The sequence below is a fragment of the Pelmatolapia mariae genome, linkage group LG3_W (assembly GCF_036321145.2).
Source record: "Pelmatolapia mariae isolate MD_Pm_ZW linkage group LG3_W, Pm_UMD_F_2, whole genome shotgun sequence".
Classification (NCBI taxonomy): Eukaryota; Metazoa; Chordata; class Actinopteri; order Cichliformes; family Cichlidae; genus Pelmatolapia; species Pelmatolapia mariae.
In genome coordinates, this window is record NC_086229.1 from 36,651,976 (window position 1) to 36,673,039 (window position 21,064).

The window sequence follows — 21,064 nt, forward strand, 5'->3', positions numbered from 1 at the left end:
AGAAAGTGACTGCTGTTTGAATACCAATGTCACATTAAATTCGTCTTTTACGTCACTGACACAAGACAGATGCCAATTGTAAGCACCCGAGAATCGCCAGAGAAGACATCTTGAACGCTTCCTGGCCATCCCAATTAGATGTCAGGGAAACTGTTGGGAAGACAACGTTGGAGAAATGTGAACATTTTATTTGTACTGTATAATCTGCAGATTCTAACAGAAATCTGCAACTTCCTTTGAAGCACCGCTTAAGGGCCATCAGTCAAACAATATTGTTTGGTCTGGGTCTAAACAGAAAATGTTGTGTGTCACATCCTCTTTTGCGCATGTGGGCCACTTTGAGGGTTCACACTAGAATTTGTAGTGGGAACAAGCAGATAAAAAAATCGGATTTGATCAAAAAAATCGGAATTGAGCATTAAGACCTGCAGTGTGAACGTAGCCTTATACAGCTAGTGCTTAAAATCCAGTGTTATTCACAGTGCAGCATAATATTGACTGAATTAGTAAAATTTTCGAAACCCCTCCAATTTATTTTAGTTCAGTGTACACAGATTTATTAGCTAAGTAGGTAGAGTGGTCTCCCAATGGTCAGGGGTCAAATCCACCGAACTGCTAACCTGAGGGACCCCTGAGCCAGGTACTGTCAAGTTACCAATCCTGGGTGCTGGATTGGTAACTGCCCAATGTTTCTCTGAGTAAATGGGTTAAAGGCAGAGGACTACAAAATTTTCCACATGCGGGACTAAAAGGGATTAAAAAAATGGTTCAACATATTAACAGATTTCATTTGATTACATTAATTGTTTGTTTGTTTGTTTGTTTGTTTTTTCTCAGGCTGAACAGCTCTAACCTGTCAGAGAAAGGCTGTAAAGACTTGTTGTCAGTCGTCAGCTCCCAGTCCTGTAGTCTGAGAGAGCTGGACCTGAGTACCAACAGTCTGAACGACTCAGCAGTAAAGCTTCTGTCTGCTGCATTGGAGAGTCCACATGCTAAACTTAATATTCTGAGGTCAGATCAAATTGTTTTCTGTTTTGTTTGTTTATATGTTTGTTTTTGTTTGATCAACTAACAAAAATAATAAAACAATTTAACCAGTAAAGTTAAACTTTATCCATTTATTGTTGTTTTATATTATTATAATCATTTAGTTTAAAGTTAAAGTGAAGTTTTGCTAACTTGACCAGCACAAGACAAGGACAATCCTTTAAATTACAGGATTAGCTGTTGCAATTTGATTATACTTTAACAACAGTCGTTTTCATGTTTTTGTTTTCAGACTGAACATCTGTGAACTCTCAGAGGAGAACTGTGAAGCTCTATCCTCAGTTCTCAGCTCACAGTCCTCTAGTCTGAGAGAGCTGGACCTGAGTATCAAAAACCTGCAGGATTTAGGAGTGAAGCTTCTGTCTGCTGGACTACAAAGTTTAAACTGTAAACTAAATACTCTGAGGTCAGGCCAAATGACATTTTGTGTTAAGAATTATGTTTACTTTAAAAATAGAAATACTGAATTTAATCTTGTGAAATATATTAACGACCTTTTTATCAGTGTTTGTTTAGATTGCCTTTTACTTTTCAGACTGAGTGGCTGTAACCTCTCAGAGAGAAGCTGTGAAGCTCTGTCCTCAGTTCTCAGCTCCCAGTGCTCTTGTCTTAGAGAGTTGGACCTTAGTAACTGTGACCTGCAGGATTCAGGAGTGAAGCTTCTTACTGCTGGACTAAAGAGCTCACAGTGTGTAGTGGAAACTCTCAGGTCAGGATTCAAACTTTTCCACATTTGATTATTTAAAATGTAAATTGATGCATAAACAGGTAACCTTTATAGAGCTTTTAAGTGTGAATGGATTATTAGATTCTGAATTACTTTTAAAAGTTTTCATAGTCATGTTTGTTTATTAAAAAATACTTCATGTGCTTGCTAATTTAAAGATTAGGGCACCTTTGTGCCCATAACATATAAATCAGATTTATTAAGGAATAAAATAAGGAGTTAGTGGTGATTAGTGATTGTTTGTTGTTTGTTTTTCATTCACAGTACTCACTTTTAAGGGCTGACTTGTCAAAATGAGATTTTTATCTTTTCAGCCTTCCCCACCAACAAACTGGCTGGAGAGGTGGTCAAAGACAAAGGAATGTCTTTGATCCTGCTGCTTGAACTAAGGCCTACAAATTTAAGTAACACAATGACAACATTTAACAATTTGACTCCAACAGTAGGGGGCGTAGATCAACCGGTAAATTGAGGGGTTCACTTTGACGATCAGCTCTCTCTTCACCACAACAGACCGGTACACCGTCCGCATCACTGCAGCCGCTGCACCAATCCGTCTGTCGATCTCTCGCTCTTTTCTCCCATCACTCGTGAATAAGACCCCAAGATACTTAAACTCCTCCGCTTGGGGCAGATTCTCGTCCCTAACCCGGAGTGGGCACTCCACCCTTTTCCAGCTGAGGACCATGGCCTCAGATTTAGAGGTGCTGATTCTCATTCCCACCACTTCACACTCGGCTGCGAACTGTTCCAAGGCGAGCTGGAGACGACCAAAGTGAAAGCTTTCCGCCACTTGTCTACACCTAGAAATTCTGTCCATAAAAATTATGAATAGAATTGCTGACAAAGGGCTGTCGTGGTGGAGCACATCACCCACCAGGAATGAGTCCGACTTGTTGCCGGATATGTGGACCTAGTTCTTGCAACGGTCAGATAAGGACTCAATGGCCCATAGCAATTGGCCAGACACCCCATACTCTCAGAGCCCCCCCTCCCCCACAGGACCCCCTGAGGGTCGAATGCCTTCTCCAAGTCCACAAAACACATGTAGACTGGTTGGGCAAACTCCCATGCACCCTCAAGTATCCTTTAGAGGATAAAGAGCTGGTCCAGTGTTCTGCGACCAGGACGAAAACCGCAATTTTCCTCCTATATCCAAGGTTCAACTAACAGACGAACTCTCCTCTCCAGCACCCTGGCATAGACTTTCCCAGGGAGGCTGAGGAGTGTGATTCCCCTGTAGTTGGTACACACCCTCCGGTCCCCTTTCTTAAAGATGGGGACCACCATCCCGGTCTTCCAGTCCAGGGCTGCTGCCCCTGATCCCCACGCAACATTGCAGAGACGTGTCAACCAAGACAGCCCTACAACATTCAGAGCCTTCAGGAACTCGGGGCAGACCTCGTCCACCCCAGGGGATCTGCCACTAAGGAGTTGTTTAACTGCCTTAGTGACCTCGCCCCCAGAGATAGAGATTGACAGACCACGTGACTTTCACGCATTGCATGCCGGGTACTAATGACAAAACAAAGCAATGCATCAAACGCAAGCATTTGCAGCACCGCAAAACGTTCATTCTCCGGTTCCAATACCTTCTTGCTTTTTCTTTGTCCCCCCAAAAATTTATGTACAAAACGAAGGAGAACAATGCCGGTCCGTACAAAGACAGACTTGATGAAAAGTCAAAGAAAAGATACGAGGAAAAAAATCAAACGAGTGAAAGGGTCAGACCCTTACGAGCACACAGAGTGGACAAAAGACGTTAGCATGCTTCCCAACTTTCACCACGCTCATGTTTATAATTATACGGTTCTTGGAGTGAGTGCATACAGTCATGAAGTTTAGTAACGTCAGGTCACTGCAACAAGCCCAGGTACAGTTTACCGACGGATGGGTACAGGACCTTGAAATGCACCGTGTAGAACGAAAGACCATGTAGGAACAAAAATAAGTTAACCAGTCTCACAAATCGTCTTCATGAATGCACGTTCGTTAACTGTTTATTAATACGACCTTTAAGCTCAACGGTAATTAATTAGTAGTGGAAATTATTTATGGTAGCCATTACAGAAATGTAGCAGTGACAATAATATTGTATGCTGTAATCGTACTGGGCAATTAGTGATACAAAAAAACCTGTTTTATCCTTTGAATAAAAGTATATGTTTTTGTCAATGTACCATGGTAATAACAGAAGCGAAACGCAATATTGTGTCAGGACAATTCACTTTTTATGCACAATAAACAAAGGAGCATAGCGCGACAATTTCTGTTCAGCACCAGACTTGCTTGTAACCTATATCACCAAATATGTTAAGAATAATGACGTATTAACTACTACAAAACACTTACCTTTGTGGAAATGCTTGGAGCAGACTACCATGTGAGCTGGAGTGTTCTGGGATGTTATATTTGGTCTTTGAATGGCTGCAATCCAGGCCATCCGTCGGCTCTTTGTTACTTCGGAAACATGGCTTGAACAATTTCTCTTCAACGACGTAATCCGATAACAACCGATCTCTTTACCCATCGGCTTCCCATGGCTGACATGCGACCGGCTATTGCAGTTAATAACACAACAGCTTCTTGCCATTTTTTGTGTTTCTTTTTATCACTGTGTAACTGATTTCAATTGAAAGCCTGCGTGCGTTAGTGCCGCTTGTCACGTGTTCCCAGAATCCTTTGCGGTTTTACCCCTGAATGACGTCACATTTTCAATCTCTTGGTGGGTCATCCCCTTCGTCCCCAGAGTCTGCTTCCGCCACAGAAGACGTGCCAGTGGGATTGAGGAGGTCCTCGGAATATTCCTTCCACCGCCTGACGATTTTCTCAGTCAAAGTCAGCAGCACTCCACCTGCACTATACACAGTGCAGTTAGAACACCGCTTTCCCCTCCTGAGACACCTGAATTGCCAGAATCTCTTTGAGGCAGTCCGAGAGTCTTTTTCCATGGCCTCTCCAAACTCCTCCCACACCTGAGTTTTTGCTTCCGCCACCGCCGGTGCTGCATTCTGCTTAGCCTGTTGGTACTTATCAGCAGTGTTGGTCAAGTTACTTGAAAAAAGTAATCAGTAACTAATTACTGATTACTTCCCCCAAAAAGTAATCCAATTACTTTACTGATTACTTATTTTCAAAAGTAATTAATTACTTAGTTACTTAGTTACTTTTTAAAAACACGATTTACAACCTGAATAGATAAAGCAATAGATCTTTCAGCCCAATTCTGCTTTTTCTGCATAATCCATCATACAAAATGTAATCAAATGGAAACGTCTCTTTTTAAAACTTTAAACTTTAAATCTTTTAACTTTATGCATCAAGCAAAAATTTAATTATATGCAACATTCTCTGACTGGAAGAAATTTGTTTAACATTTAAACCTATTTTCTGCACATTCCAGCATATAAAATAAAATATTTTTTTGTGTTTACACTCACTCTTTCAAATAGATGCAAGTAAAACACAGCAGAAAATAAATAAAATCAAAGACTAATGGTCCTGTTGCTCTATTTTCACCTGTAAAGCAGGAGTGGGTTAGGCGGAGGTTTACCCTGGTGCAGGTGTGCCGCAGCGGTCAGTGGAAGAATCCGCGAGTTGCTCTGTGAATTTCACATTACGTCGTAGCGCACTCGGTGCTTGCTTGGAAGTTTATGGGTTTTTTTCGCTGTAAAAAGAAGTTTTCTTCCCATGCACAACGGACACTAATGTTTTTGTCAGTTTTTATGGAATCAAACTCAAAATAAGGTCAGTACTTCCATGCTTTAAACGCTGCACGCTCATACTCTGCACACAGCTGTTGTCACAAACGTCACACTCGCTTACGTCACTGTTATGAGACATTCTCGCAAAAAATCACGGTTTTAGTAATGCAGTAACACAGCGTTCCTACGTGAAAGTAACGGTAATCTAATTACCGTTTTTGCAATAGTAAACCTTTACATTACTCGTTACTAGAAAAAAGTAATCAGATTACAGTAACGCGTTACTGCCCATCTCTGCTTATCAGCTGCCTCCGGATTCCCACAGGCTAACCAAGCCTAGTAGTACTCCTTCTTCAGCTTGGTGGCTCCCCTCACCTCTGGTGTCCACCATTTGGTTCAAGGATTACCACCACAACAGGCACCAACTACTCTGCGGCCACAGCTCCGTGCAGCGGCTTCGGCAATAGAGGTGCTGAACATGGTCCATTCGGACTCAATTCTCCCAGTCTCCCTCAGAAGGCTGTTGAAGCTCTGCCGGAGGTGTGCGTTGAAGATGTCGTGGACCGGGGCCTCTGCTAGACATTCCCAGCACATCCTCACTGTGCGTTTAGGTGCGCCAGGTCTGTCCAGCATCCTGCCTCGCCACCTGATCCAACTCACAACCAGATGGTGATTATTTGACAGCTCAGCCCCTCTCTTTACCTGAGTGTCGAAAACATATGGCAATCAGGCTACAGAATCCAATGTGCATTGTTGAAAGTTGTACTGTGCAATAAAAAAAATCTGTGAAAAAGCGAGGCAGTGAAGGATGAACAGCGGGACCACTGTATACTGTTAATAAACAATAACATATATTTTATATGACAGTATACAGTCGTGGCCAAAACTTTTTAGAATGACACAAATATTAGTTTTCACAAAGTTTGCTGCTTAACTGCTTTTAGATCTTTGTTTCAGTTGTTTCTGTAATATACTGAAATATAATGACAAGCACTATGTTTCAAAGGCTTTTATCGACAATTACATGACATTTATGCAAAGAGTCAGTATTTGCAGTGTTGGCCCTTCTTTTTCAGGACCTTTGCAATTCGACTGGGCATGCTCTCAATCAACTTATGGGCCAAATCCTTACGTGTGCATGTTGCTCCATCGTGCTTGAAAATGCATTGTTCTTTACCAAACTGTTGTTGGATTGTTGGAAGAAATTGCTGTTGGAGGGTGTTTTGGTACCATTCTTTATTCATGGCTGTGTTTTTGAGCAAAATTGTGAGTGAGCCCACTCCCTTGGATGAGAAGCAACCCCGCACATGAATGGTCTCAGGATGCTTTACTGTTGGCATGACACAGGACTGATGGTAGCGCTCACCTTTTCTTCTCTGGACAAGCCTTTTTCCAGATGCCCCAAACAATCGGTAAGAGGCTTCATCTGAGAATATGACTTTGCCCCAGTCCTGAGCAGTCCATTCACCATACTCTCTGCAGAAGATCAATCTGTCCCTGATGGTTGTTTTTGGAGAGAAGTGGCTTCATTTGGGGAGAAGTGCCCTTCTTGACACCAGGCCATCTTCCAAAAGTCTTCACCTCATTGTGCGTGCAGATACGCTCACACCTGCCTGCTACCATTCCTAAGCAAGCTCTGCACTGGTGGTACTCCGATCCCGCAGCTGAATCCTCTTTAGGACACTATCCTGGCACTTGCTTGACTTTCTTGGATGCCCAGAAGCCTTCTTAACAAGAATTGAACCTCTTTCTATGAAGTTCTTGATGATGTGCTATAAATTGTTGATTTAAATGCAATCTTAGTAGCCAAAATATTCTTGCCTGCGAAGCCATTTTTATGCAACGCAATGATGGCTGCACGCATTTCTTTGTAGGTCACCATGGTTAACAATGGAAGAACAATGATTTCAAGCATCACCCTCCTTTTAACATGTCAAGTCTGCCATTCTAGCCCAATCAGCCTGACATAATGATCTCCAGTTTTGTGTTCGTCAACATTCTCACCTGAGTTAACAAGACTATTACTGAAATGATCTCAGCAGGTCCTTTAATGACAGCAGTGAAATGCAGTGGGGTGTGATCTATTCATATATCTTCCTCCAAGCTAGGTCCTTTTTGTTCTCGGTACAGGAAAGAGCTGGTGTCGTACTTTGAACTAAGTCAGAGGATCACACCACCAGGCTCCTGATTGGTTGTCATGGCGCGACTTGACGCTGGAGTTCAGATCTTTCCAACTCAAGCGGTAGATGCAATAAGCGCGAATGCACAAAATGCACCACACAAACTGATGTGCGTATTTTTATTCGCGCATCCAAGTACTACGTGTTTTCACGACACGAAATCGCGTTCAGTGTGAACTCACCGTTATAGTTAGAGCTGTATCTGGTGACCCTGAACCATCCCTTAGTTATGCTGCTATAGGCTCAGGCTGTTGGTGGACTGCCCATGATGCTCTGCTTTCTTCTCCACTCCCCTCTTTTCACTCCTGATGCTTTTATATGTCACTACTGCCGACACCGTTTTTAAAGTGGTACACAATCTGCAGACTCTCTCTCCGGATGCTCCTAATTTTAATCATGGTGATTTTAACAATTGTAATCTCAATAAATCACTGAACAATTTCTTTCAATATGTCACTTGTCCTACAAGACGCTGGATTTGTGTTATGGACCAATTAAGGGGGCATATAATTCTGTATCCGGACCTGCACTAGGTTCTTTGGATCACAATGTTATTCAGCTCATCCCAGCTTACAGATCTGTGATTAAGAGGGAGAAGACCTTTGTGAAGCGGACTAATGTCTGGGCAAAAGACAGCAGTGTTGCCCCTCAGGGGTGTTTTGATTGCACTGACTGGTCCTTCTTTCAAGAGAGGACTTCTGATTTGGATGAACTCACTGATGTGGTGTGTAGCTACATCTCTTTTTGCAAAGACTCTGTGATTCCAGTCAGAGAATTTAAGACTTTCCCCAATGACAAACCGTGGCTGTCTAAAGATATTAAGGATCTGATTCCTAAAAGAAAAATTGCGAGGGAGACATTCCCACTGTGAGACTATTGAAGAAGGAGGGGAGGGCTGCCATAAAGATTGCCAAGATGAGGTATAGAAATAAGATTGAGGCAGAACTCAGCAGTAACCTCAAAAGAGCTTTGCTTGGGTTGAAAACAATGGCAGGGCTACAGACGAAAGGCAAAAGTAATATCACCTTAAAGGGGTTTACCTCTGACAAACATCTGGCAGACAGTCTTAAGAGTTTTTATCTTCATTTTAGAGAACTTTGCCTGTTCTAGGCAGACCAGCACACTGAGGGAAAAGACTATCACTCCCCCATCATATTGTATTGATGAGAAGGGGGTAGCTAATTTCTTTACACACACTTAAAGTAAGCATCCTGGTCCTGACAACATCTGTGGACAGGTACTGAGAACTTGCTGAGTGGGATTTTTCACCATATTTTCTCACTTTCTTTAGATCTACAGACAGTACCTAAGATTTGGAAACATGCTGTGATTGTTCCAGTTGCTAAGGGCCTTCTATTGTTGAACCTATATTAAAGAAACCAAATTTGGACCCATCTCTTCCAATCAGTTACAGGCCAATATCAAAATTACCATTGGTGTCAAAGATCTTGGAAAAAACAGTTGCAGAACAACTTAACAACTTTTTGAAGAAGAACAATTTTCTGGACATTTTCCAGTCTGGTTTCCGCAAATTGCATTCTACTGAAACCGCTTTGCTTAAAGTGTCTAGTGACATTCTGATGACAGCAGACACTGGAGAGTACACCGTTCTGGTTCTGTTGGATCTCAGCTCTGCTTTTGATACTGTTGATCACAGCATCATGATAAATAGGCTGAAGGACTTATTTGGGATTACTGGTGTTGTTTTAAAATGGTTTATGTCGTATCTATCTGAGAGATCCTTTACTGTCTGTATAAATCATGTGCTGTCGGAAACATCAGTTCTGCCTTCTGGGGTACCTCAAGGATCTGTTTTAGATCCGATTCTCTTTTTGTATATAGTCCCTCTAGTCCAAATTATCAGATGTTACAATAATATTTCTTATCATCTCTATGCTGATGACATTCAGTTATACTGTTCTTTCAAAGCTTCTGAGTTGTATAAATTGTCTTGTTTAAATAATTGTCTGTCAGAAATCAAACAATGGTTAAATGACAATTTCCTTCAGTTAAATGCAGATAAAACAGAAACTTTGATTATTGCACCTTATCACATGCTCTCAGAAATTAAGCAGCATATCAGTTTTTTAGATCCTTCATTTCAGTCGAGTCTCAGAAACTTGGGTGTTATATTTGACAGTTCAATGTCTCTTGAGAAACACTCTAAACAACTTGTCCGGAACTGTTTTTATCATTTAAGAAACATTTCTAAACTCAGACTGGTGTCAAAGGCAGAACTTGAGATGATTATTCATGCTTTTATCTCTTCTCGTTTCGATTATTGTAACGGTCTTTTTACGTGTCTCAACAAATCAGCTCTGGGTCGCCTTCAGTCTGTACAGAATGCCACCGCAAGACTTTTAACTGGCACAAACAAGAGGTCACATATTACTCCAGTTTTGGCTTCTTTTCATTGGTTGCCTGTAAATTTTAGGGTTCATTTTAAAATTTTAGTTGTAACTTTTAGAGCTCTGCACGGTGAAGCTCCCCAGTATATCTCTGACCTGTTGAAACCTCATGCTTCATCCCGAGCACTTAGGTCTTCAGGTCAGAGGCTATTGGTGGTCCCACGTACTAGGTTTAAAACACGTGGGGATCGGGCTTTTCAGGCACTGGCACCTAGGCTGTGGAACTCTCTGCCGTTGTCGTTACGCTGTCTAGACTCTACTGAATCCTTTAAAAAGCAGCTGAAGGCATTTTTATACAAACGGGCTTTTAATTAAATTTAACTTGTATGTCTGATCTTATTGTAAAGCACTTTGTGATTTTTGTCTGTGAAATGTGCTATATAAATAAATTTTACTTACTTACTTACTTCTCCTAAGGCACTTAATGATTATAAGCCTGTGGCTCTGACTTCTTTAGTGATGAAGTCATTTGAGAAGATAATTAGGAGGAGATTTTAATGCATGTTTAACACCATCTTGACCCTTTCCAGTTCGCCAAGGGCAGGAAGAGGTGTGGAGGATGCTGTTGTCACACTAATATTGTAGGCTGTTACCTTACACCGTTAAACAGCTTGAGATAACTGTTGGTGTCTGTTGAGAATTGTCACTTATAAATAGTTAAATTGAATGGATGTAAATGGATGGATGTTATTGTGACAAAGGGAAAATGATTGTTGACAGATGGATTGTTGTTTTGTGTGTCTGCAGTCTGTCAGGCTGTCTGATCACAGAGGAAGGCTGTACTTCTCTGGCCTCAGCTCTGAGCTCCAACCCCTCCCATCTGAGAGAGCTGGACCTGAGCTACAATCATCCAGGTGACTCAGGAATTAAGCTGCTGTTGGCTGGAGTGAAGGATCCAGGCTGGAGACTGGACACTCTCAGGTATGGAGAAAATGTCTGATAGAGGAGGAAGAGCTGGAATCATTTGCTGTGTCCTTCACTCACTTCCTGTTTGTTTCCTGCAGATGAGACATAAACAATCACACATGCAGGAATATTTTCAGGGACAGACACACTAGTCTAGCTGGATAGTACATGGGTATTTATGTAGGGGTCTCCAAGGAGTCTGTTTGCAGGAACATTAATGATAACTGATAAGTCATGTTGAGAGTTTCATTAAAAGTAGACCTACAGTTAGGTCCATAAATATTTGGACAGAAACAACATTTTGTAACTTTAGGTCACAGGTATACTGTACCTGAGTCCATTGTGTACCTAATAAAGTGTCAGCCATGTGTATGTTTCCCATGCTGTATGTCCACAGTCACAGTGACAGTCAGTGACACTGACAGAAGGATGAAACAAGGCTGTGAATCATTTCAGTCTGTGTGTGTGACAAAGAGGCAGACAGGAGCAGCTAACATTTGGAAATGGAAGCCTAAATACTGGAAACTTTGATAACCTAATGCTGCTAATGGGCCTTGATAAAATCAATTCTTCATTCTCATTCTGTTGTTTGAGAACAATAACAGAAAATTATGTACTTGCTCAAATTGTTATAATGCAGGGAAAAGGAGTGTTAGCATTCCATACTCACATTGTTAAAATAAAATATATTTTTTAATGTACAATTTCTGTTTGCATTTCAATTTCTGAAAATTATTGGTTAAACATGTTTGTGGTTACAGCAAAAATGTGACTTTTTTCTAATGACTATTTTCTATTTTCTCCAATGACTGGAGACATGGTGTTGATGAATGTGTCAGAACTAATCCAAAGACCCCTCATCTGGGACTCTCCTCAGCTCTTTCTGGGATAGTGGCGCGGCTGCCCCTCTGTTGGTCTTCCTTGGTCTCTTGTGTTCTGGGGGCCTCTGGATGTCTGGAGTCTTGATCTCCTCCATACCTGCTTCATGCCCTGGAGGTCGGGGCAGTGGCCCCCCACACCCTCTAGCAGATCATTACATGAAGGAACCTTTTAAAAACAAGCGCGTTCATGCTCACAGGTGTACACACGGGTGATCACACACACAAATTACACCCTTTTTGGCTCCTACCTCAAAGCACACTGTGCGCTGTCGATCTCACGTGCTGCACAATAATGTTTAATATTTAGTATTTACTGTCATATTCTCATATATCATTGTGATCTTGTTTATTACTCTCGTTTTCTTCTGCTTGCTTTCTTTTTTCTTTCTCAACAGGTGATCCAGGTGATCGATATATGTATTTTTTGTCTGCTTATTCTGTTGGTTTTTGTTTTTTGCCCTTTTTCCCCGTCCCTCTTCTCAGGTTTTTTTCTTTCCCTCTTTCTTTCTCCACATTCTCTCCTCCAGTCAAGTCTGTCCCGTATTCAGCAAGTGAAAATAAAATAAACAATAAAAAGTTGAATCAAATGGACCATTACGGCAAGGCTGGGATGGTCCATTTGGTAAAGTAAATCCGTTGGGCATCTTTCTTCGCCTTTAGACAATAATTCTGATGGCAAAAGAACCAAACGGGACAGGTTAAAAAAAAAAAAAAAAAAAAAAAAAAAAAAAGAACTAATCCAAAGATATAACCCTGTTCAGTCTGGAGAAATGGCATCATCCAGTCTGTCCTGTTTCCATCAATCACTGTGCCGTCTTCAGGACCTGTAAAGGTCCAGAATGAGGGACAAACACATCTCTACAGACCTTTCACATCATGGAGATAAACTGTTCACATTTCTTCCTTCAGGCAGACGATACAGAGTGTTGTTAACAAAAAACAGACACCACAGACAATTCATTCCCCCGGGCTTTCACTTTGATGAACACTGTGAATGTTCATGTGTATGAGAGCCATGTAATGTCCATGTGTGCATGCTGACTGTGCTGCTCTGACCCCCCTCCTCCTTTCAGGGTGGAGCCTGCTGGAGTCCGATGGTTGAGACCAGGTCTGAGGAAGTGTAAGTGTGTTTTTAATGGGATTCATGAAAACAAAGCAGCACACATTCAACCATCTTGTCTCGCCTCTGTCAGTGCACCCCAGGGTGACTGTGGCTACCATGTAGCTTGCCATCACCAGTGTGTGAATGGGTGGATGACAGGTTGTGTGAAGCACTTTGGGGTCCTTAGGGACTAGAAAAGCGCTATACAAATACAGGCCATTTGCCATTTACCATCTTCATGATTCTGATGTCAGGAGTCATCATCAAAGTATCAATCAATGAACAGATGATGGATCAATAACTGCAGCTGGATTGTGTTTGTTCTCTCCATCAGATTCCTGTCAACTCACAATCGACACAAACACAGTGAACACAAACCTCCAACTGTCTGACAACAACAGGAAGGTGACACAAGTGAGAGAGGTTCAGTCATATCCTGATCATCCAGACAGATTTGAAGGATGTTATCAGCTGCTGTGTAGAAATGGTCTGACTGGTCGCTGTTACTGGGAGGTCGAGTGGAGAGGATGGGTTCGTATATCGTTGACTTACAGAAGAATCAGAAGGAAAGGAGAAATTAAAGATTGTTTGTTTGGATGGAACGATCAATCCTGGAATCTCTTCTGCTCTGATGAGCATGGTCTTCAATCGGTCTGGCACAACAAGGTTAAAATATCCGTCTCCTCCTCCTCCTCTTCCTCCTCTGTCTCTAACAGAGTAGCAGTATATGTGGACTGTCCTGCTGGCACTCTGTCCTTCTACAGAGTCTCCTCTGACACTCTGATCCACATCCACACCTTCAACACCACATTCACTCAAACTCTTTATCCTGGGTTTTGGTTCTGGTCTCCTGGTGCCTCAGTGTCCCTGTGCTGAGTGGAGTGTAAAGAGTGTCTCCTGTTAGAGAAACACTCTGACTGTTGAACAGATAGTTCAGTCTGTACATGTCTGTCTCGTTCACTCAGAAACATGTTTTCAGATTCATGGATTCAATCAGTTGATGTTTGAAACTCTTCTAAATGATTCCTTGTTTGATTTCTCTTTCTTAATGGGATGTTTCCATCACCGCTGAATAAGTGGACATCCAATAGTACTCAGTGTATCAAATATGAAAGACAAATAAAGAAATATTAAAGACATTCAGCATCTCTCATGTTTCTGTCATTCTATAAAAACAGCTGCTTTTAAAACTGATCCAATCACAAAAACATGAACTTCCATATTGATCAGATCAATACGTACTGCTCTGATGTCACTAACATCTCCTTGAACTCTTCATTGATGGGGATTTGTGGCCCTCTGCTGGTGAGAAGATGAACTGCATGATGTCAGTTTAATGAGCACAGATGACATGAAGTGTTTTTAAATCTGCTTTTTCTAATTGTTCAGGGTCCTGCTCCAGGAAACAGCTTCAACAAACTCTGGCTTTCAAAATAAGACCTCAGTCTGAGTTTTTTAAAAAGCTATTATTTTGGAGGGAGCTGACATTTAATCATCATATTATCAGTTTGTCAATGGGCATTATTAGCAGTTATCAGCCCCATAACTGTGGCTCAGATTGGCCCTGCTGCACCTGTTAGCAGGCTCAGTAGGTCGTTATCACCAATTGGTGAGCCGGATCGCTGTTTGCTGTTGGAGGGACGATGATAAATCCAGATCCAGTACAGACAGACTCCTGTTCACTTCACATCTATTTAATCAGTTTGAATATGATTTCCTCATGAACAGAAACCGATTTCATAATGAAAAGGCTTCTGAATGTTACTCTTTTGCCACGAGCATCATCTGTATGATGGAAGCCTGGAAATAGTTTTTTGCTAGTATATTACTTTAGCTGACGCTAACTTCAAAGCACGCCATGAGAATAACGTTACTAATGTTCAGTTTCACTTTACTTTGTCACATCTGTGACACACGTCACTTAAATAAAGAAGGAAATATTGGCTCTGTTTTATCTGCTGTGCCCAAAAGTGACTCCCCTTATTTAAACTGCTGTGAATAACTTGTTGGTCTATAATATGTGAAACGTGTCAAATGTATCCATCATGAAAGATATCAGGTCATCTTGAGCCACAAAAACATTCCTATCGTGAGGTAAAAGCTGGAATCAGTTTGTTGCAGAGGGACATTTATATATCCAATATTTATCCAGCTAAAGTCACATTGAAATTCAAAAATGGCTTTTCAAGAGTCGTCTGTACAAGAGGATGATCAACCTATCTCTAATAATCGGCTATGTACCACAGGCCTTCAAGCTGGCTGTAGTTAAACCTTTACTCAAAAAGCATCTCTAGACCCAGCTGTCTTAGCTAATTATAGGCCAATCTCCAACCTTCCTTTCATATCAAAAATCCTTGAAAGAGTAGTTGTCAAACAGCTAACAGATCATCTGCAGAGGAATGGCTTATTTGAAGAGTTTCAGTCAGGTTTCAGAGCTCATCACAGCACAGAAACAGCTTTAGTGATGGTTACAAATGATCTTCTTATGGCCTCTGACAGTGGACTCATCTCTGTGCTTGTCCTGCTAGACCTTAGTGCAGCGTTCGATACTGTTGACCATTATATCCTATTAGCGAGATTAGAACATGCTGTAGGTATTACAGGTACTGCACTGCAGTGGTTTGTATCATATCTATCTAATAGACTCCAATTTGTACATGTAAATGGAGAGTCCTCTTCACACACTAAGGTCAATTATGGTGTTCCACAGGGTTCAGTGCTAGGACCAATTCTGTTTACATTATACATGCTTCCCCTAGGCAGCATCATTAGAAGACATAGCATAAATTTTCACCGCTATGCAGATGACACGCAGCTCTATCTATCCATGAAGCCAGGTAACACACACCAATTAGTTAAATTGCAGGAATGTCTTAAAGACATAAAGACCTGGATGGCCGCTAACTTTCTGCTTCTTAATTCAGATAAAACTGAGATTATTGTACTCGGCCCTGAAAATCTTAGAAATATGGTATCTAAGCAGATTCTTACTCTGGATGGCATTACCTTGGCCTCCAGTAACACTGTGAGGAACCTTGGAGTCATTTTTGACCAGGATATGTCCTTCAGCGCACATATTAAACAAATATGTAAGACTGCTTTCTTCCATTTGCGCAACATCTCTAAAGTTAGAAATATCCTATCTCAGAGTGACGCTGAAAAACTAGTTCATGCATTTCTTACTTCCAGGCTGGACTACTGTAATTCATTATTATCAGGAAGTCCTAAAAACTCGCTGAAAAGTTTTAAGCTAATCCAAAATGCTGCAGCAAGAGTCCTGACAGGGACTAGAAAGAGAGAGCATATTTCTCCTGTTTTGGCTTCCCTTCATTGGCTTCCTGTTAAATCCAGAATTGAATCCCTGAATCTTCCCTTAGTTATGTTGCAATAGACGTAGGCTGCCGGGGATTCCCATGATGCATTGAGTTTTTCCTTTCCAGTCACCTTTCTCACTCACTATGTGTTAATAGACCTCTCTGCATCGAATCATATCTGTTATTAATCTCTGTCTCTCTTCCACAGCATGTCTTTATCCTGTTTTCCTTCTCTCACCCCAACGGGTCGCAGCAGATGGCCCCGCCCCTCCCTGAGCCTGAGCCTGGTTCTGCCGGAGGTTTCTTCCTGTTAAAAGGGAGCTTTTCCTTCCCACTGTCGCCAAAGTGCTTGTTCATAGGGGGTCATATGATTGTTGCGTTTTTCTCTGTATTTATTATTGTGCGATCTACTGTACAATATAAAGCACCTTGAGGCGACTTTTGTTGTGATTTGGCGCTATATAAATAAAATTGAATTGAATTGAATTGGCTGCTTATCGGGGCCTGGAGCCTGGGGCTTGCTCGGGCAACTTCGGGGGTGGGGTGCCCTCGGCCTCTCGGCCTGGGGCTCGGTCACTCTGGCACAGCTGGCTGCCGGCGGAGCTCACGGGCATGTCACTGCAACCCCCCCTGGCTTCTGCTCCGCGGCTGCTGAGCAACCCCTCATCTGGGACTCTCCTCAGCTCTTTCTGGGATAGTGGCGTGGCTGCCCCTCTGTTGGTCTTCCTTGGTCTCTTGTGTTCTGGGGGCCTCTGGATGTCTGGAGTCTTGATCTCCTCCATACCTGCTTCATGCCCTGGAGGACGGGGCTGTGGCCCCCCACACCCTCTAGCAGATCATTACATGAAGGAACCTTTTAAAAATAAGCGCACTCATGCTCACAGGTGTACACACGGGTGCTCACACACACACAAACTACACCCTTTTTGGCTCCTACCTCAAAGCAACTGTGCGCTGTCGATCTTATGTGCTGCACAATAATGTTTAATATTTAGTATTTACTGTTATATTCCCATATATCATCATGATGTTGTTTATTGTATTGCTCTCGTTTTATTCTGCGTGTTTTCTTTTTTTCTTTCTCAACAGGTGATCCAGGTGATTGATATATGTATTTTTTTATTTGTCTGCTTATTTAGTTGTTGTTGTTTTTTTTGCCCTTTATCCCCGTCCCTCTTCTCCGCTGTTTTTCCCCCCTCTTCCTTTCTCCCTTTTCTTCATTCAAGTCTGTCCCGTATCTAGCAAGTGAAAATAAAAAAAATGAATAAAATAAACATTAAAGGGTGAAAAAAAAGATCAAGCAATACAGATTCTCAAGTTCAAAAATATTCCCCATCAGTAACACACAACAATATCAAAAACACTGGTCCACATTGAGGAGGAAAAGTCCATGAATTTTATCTGAGTGTTCATGAGAAATGTCCAAGCGCTATTGTCCTTAAATGGGGGGATGAATGATGTGTATGGTTGTGGAAATCAGTTGTTGCGAAATCAGTTTCACTCCGGTTCTTTTTGTTCCCCGGGCATCTAGAGACGGCACCAGACTCAGTAGTCATTTTCACAAAAACCTGTATTCATCTTTATTCATCTCCAGTTAAGCAAGACACTTCTTCAGCTGAGAGTCTAAGAGTGAAGACACACACGTTGCAGATTTTACTTGCAAGGGCGGTCACAGAGCGCTCACACGAGAGTGGGGGCCCTGTGATCAGCGCTCTGTTCTTGCACTTGCCTTTATTTATACACGAGGAAAATGAAAACATGAAAACATTTGTTCAGTGGAATGTTGATACGTGAGCATTTGCGTATGTGATTGTGTGTGTGTGTGTGTGGTCAGAACTGCTTGTTCAACTTCTTGCTATCACTGTGGGAAGATTCAGAAAGAAATATCAGAACACGTTTTATAAAGAACAATCAGTTCTAAGCAAGGAAAAGGTCATCATGCAGTATTGTCTCACATGTAAACTTATATCATTAAAAGCTTATACCGACTACTAAGTACAATTGTCCCTTAACTCACACAGAGTGCAATCAGTGTCCTCCTCCCTGGATTTGAAGGACAGGTGGGCTCACAACATCCCAACAATCATTGCAGCCTGGTGGTGGAACATATATTTGGGTCCAGAGATGGAGCAGTGCTCCCTCTCTGAGTCTTTGAGGCTGTTTTCTGTTTGAGTCTGGCTTCAGTTCAGTCTAATTTAGCAGCTGTGACATCAGAGATGGTAGGGGAGGAACAGCCACACCCACAGGTGAGTTTCCCACCCAGAAAGAGAGCATGAACATCACCTCTGTCTGCGCTGTGTTGGTCACAAGCTTTGTTCTGGGCTTTGAAGTGAAGGGCTGGAGCTTGTGAGTGATGCAAGCGGAGAGCTGTGTTTGCACATGCTCAGTGTGACAGGATGTAGACTGGCTGTGAAAGCTGAATGCTCTCTGGTTAGAAGTGATGTCACACATTAGGATAACTGTGCTAGCTCTCTGTCAGAGTACCAGGGCTTCGCTTTGACCACATCACTCTCAGTACACAGCATGATTTGTGCGCTGTAAACAGGAAGCAGAGGAGCAGGACTGAGGTAAACCTCTGAGGGATCAAACTGAGACTGAGCTCCAGTTGTGTCCACATGTTTCTGCTCTGCTGTGTGTTTGATGATTATTTCAGGTATAGATTATGACATATGACCAGTGTGAGATTATTATACCATCTTATGCCACCTTATACTTCTAATCAAAGAATAAAGCTATAAGAAAGTGAGAAATGGTCAGACACACAGATTTTGCAGGACTGTCCACATCTCCCACGTCCGGACGTCTGTAATGCTCAAAGTGTTGTATTCAATAATGACACTGTTGATTGAGCATTTATACTCCGAATGTTGTTCTTCCTTCAGCCCAAAGATCAAAGAATTGGGAGATTCATCACCAGTCTGATGTGAGTCAAATTTGCTGCCATCAGCAATAATTTTTCAAATATATTCATCGGTGTTTGAGCAGTTATGATATCAGGGACAATCTAGACATGTGCGACAATACTGAAGATGACACATGACACACCTTAAACATCATGTGATCCACTCTCAGTCTGCACTTTCATTCATGACTTCAACAGGTTGAAATGAGCTTTGAAGTAACATTCAGCGAAATAAAGTTTTCATCTCATGATTCATGTGAGCACCAGATGAACTTTACAAAGAATCAGTGGATTTATCTTCTTTTTTAGATTAACTTTGATCACTTAAGATGGCTCTAACTTCTCACTCACTAACCTCTCATATGAGTTCAGATCAACTTTTCGTGTCTTCACACATAAGAATGTGCTAGTCTGAGCAGTCAGACGACATACTTTGAGACCAGCCCATGAAGGTGTGGCCCTGTCACACTCTTCAGGTGGAGTCCCACCTTCTTCCAGGAAGCAGCTCACCTGTGTGTCCGTGTTAAGTGTCCAGGTGTGGAGTGGAGCTTGTTGTTGGTGTCTCTGTGTGAAGAAACTGTAAGTTTGATTTGTTTCCTCCTTTAACAGTTTTACTGTTGGTTTCTGCTCTGATGCTTTGACCAGATGTTCAGCTCTTGTTTCAGGACAAACTTTGATCACTCTTGTGTTTAAAGACAAATACACATGATTATAGATCATTGATGGACTGAATCCGCATTGGTTATCAGTTAGTAACTCTGCACTGAAACATTTGTTACTGTGATCAACAATTTAAACGTATCTGTATGAAACTTCACAGATGTCACAGACACTAATCTGATGGAACATTGTTGTTCTGTTTAATTTGAAACAATCAGATCACTTTGTTCTTAAGAAGTCTACATTCAGGTTTTACTGAAATGACATTAAAAAAAACTTGATGTAAAGCAGAGCCAGCTCAGTTCATTGTTATGGCAAGAAAAGTTAATCAGGAGAAAATAGAAATTTTCACAAGCACTGTGAACATTTACGGCATGTTTTAAATTCTGGAGCTTATGATAATATCTGAATGTGGAGGCTGTGACTTACATAAAGTGTAATGTGCAGAAAAGTATTTGGACTTGGCAGCTTTTCCATGTCTTTGTGTTCTTAATTAGTGAATTTAGTGTTTTCTTATTTACCATTTCAAGATTTTAAGCTCTTAATAGTTGGTTGCTTGTGTTTCACTCTTTTAAATTCAGAACACTTTGGATTTTTCTTTTTTTTTAAAAAAACAAAAAAATTCCTTTTGAACTGTTTTCATTCTGAATAAATGCCTTAATGGTACATATATCTGAACTCATACATGTTATAATTCTCTTTTGTTGTTTCGACGTATTCCTTTGTGAATCATGACTTTAATGTCAGAGTAAAGGGTCACAACCTCAAACACACTTGTACCTCTTCCTAAACAACAAAATAATGTTTCAGGTGCAAAGTGGAGAACCTAAACCTTATAAATCTGTTTCAAATTAAACACAAATTAACAGTTCAAAAATATTGTTAGTTGTTTTGACTCTTTGTGAATTCTATTTTACCGATAAGACCAGACACTCTTTCAACACTCAGTCTGTGCTCTGTAGCAACTGCATTATTCTTTAAAAAGTCTGTTTAAGAGCAGGTATAGTCATGTAAAAGATAAGATCTATGTTACTGCCCGTCACCACACAAGATACAATCAGAAACAAAAATGGCACAAATGAACACTAATCTGTCCTGATTATCTGATATCAGAGACGTTCTATATTAGACATTCAGTGAACTCAGTCTGTTCTAACTCAGCTGGAAATGTTCAGATGTTAAGATCTAAACTAAAGAAGGACTACAGATTCATGTCCACAAGATCAGGTCTGA

General features: G+C 41.4%; 1 pseudogene; it reads left to right on the forward strand.

Annotated features, from left to right (window-relative positions):
• The window catches only part of LOC135932693 (NACHT, LRR and PYD domains-containing protein 3-like), a 135,534-nt pseudogene extending 121,644 nt beyond the window's left edge, over positions 1-13,890 (forward strand).
• Positions 13,891-21,064: the final 7,174 nt, after the last annotated feature.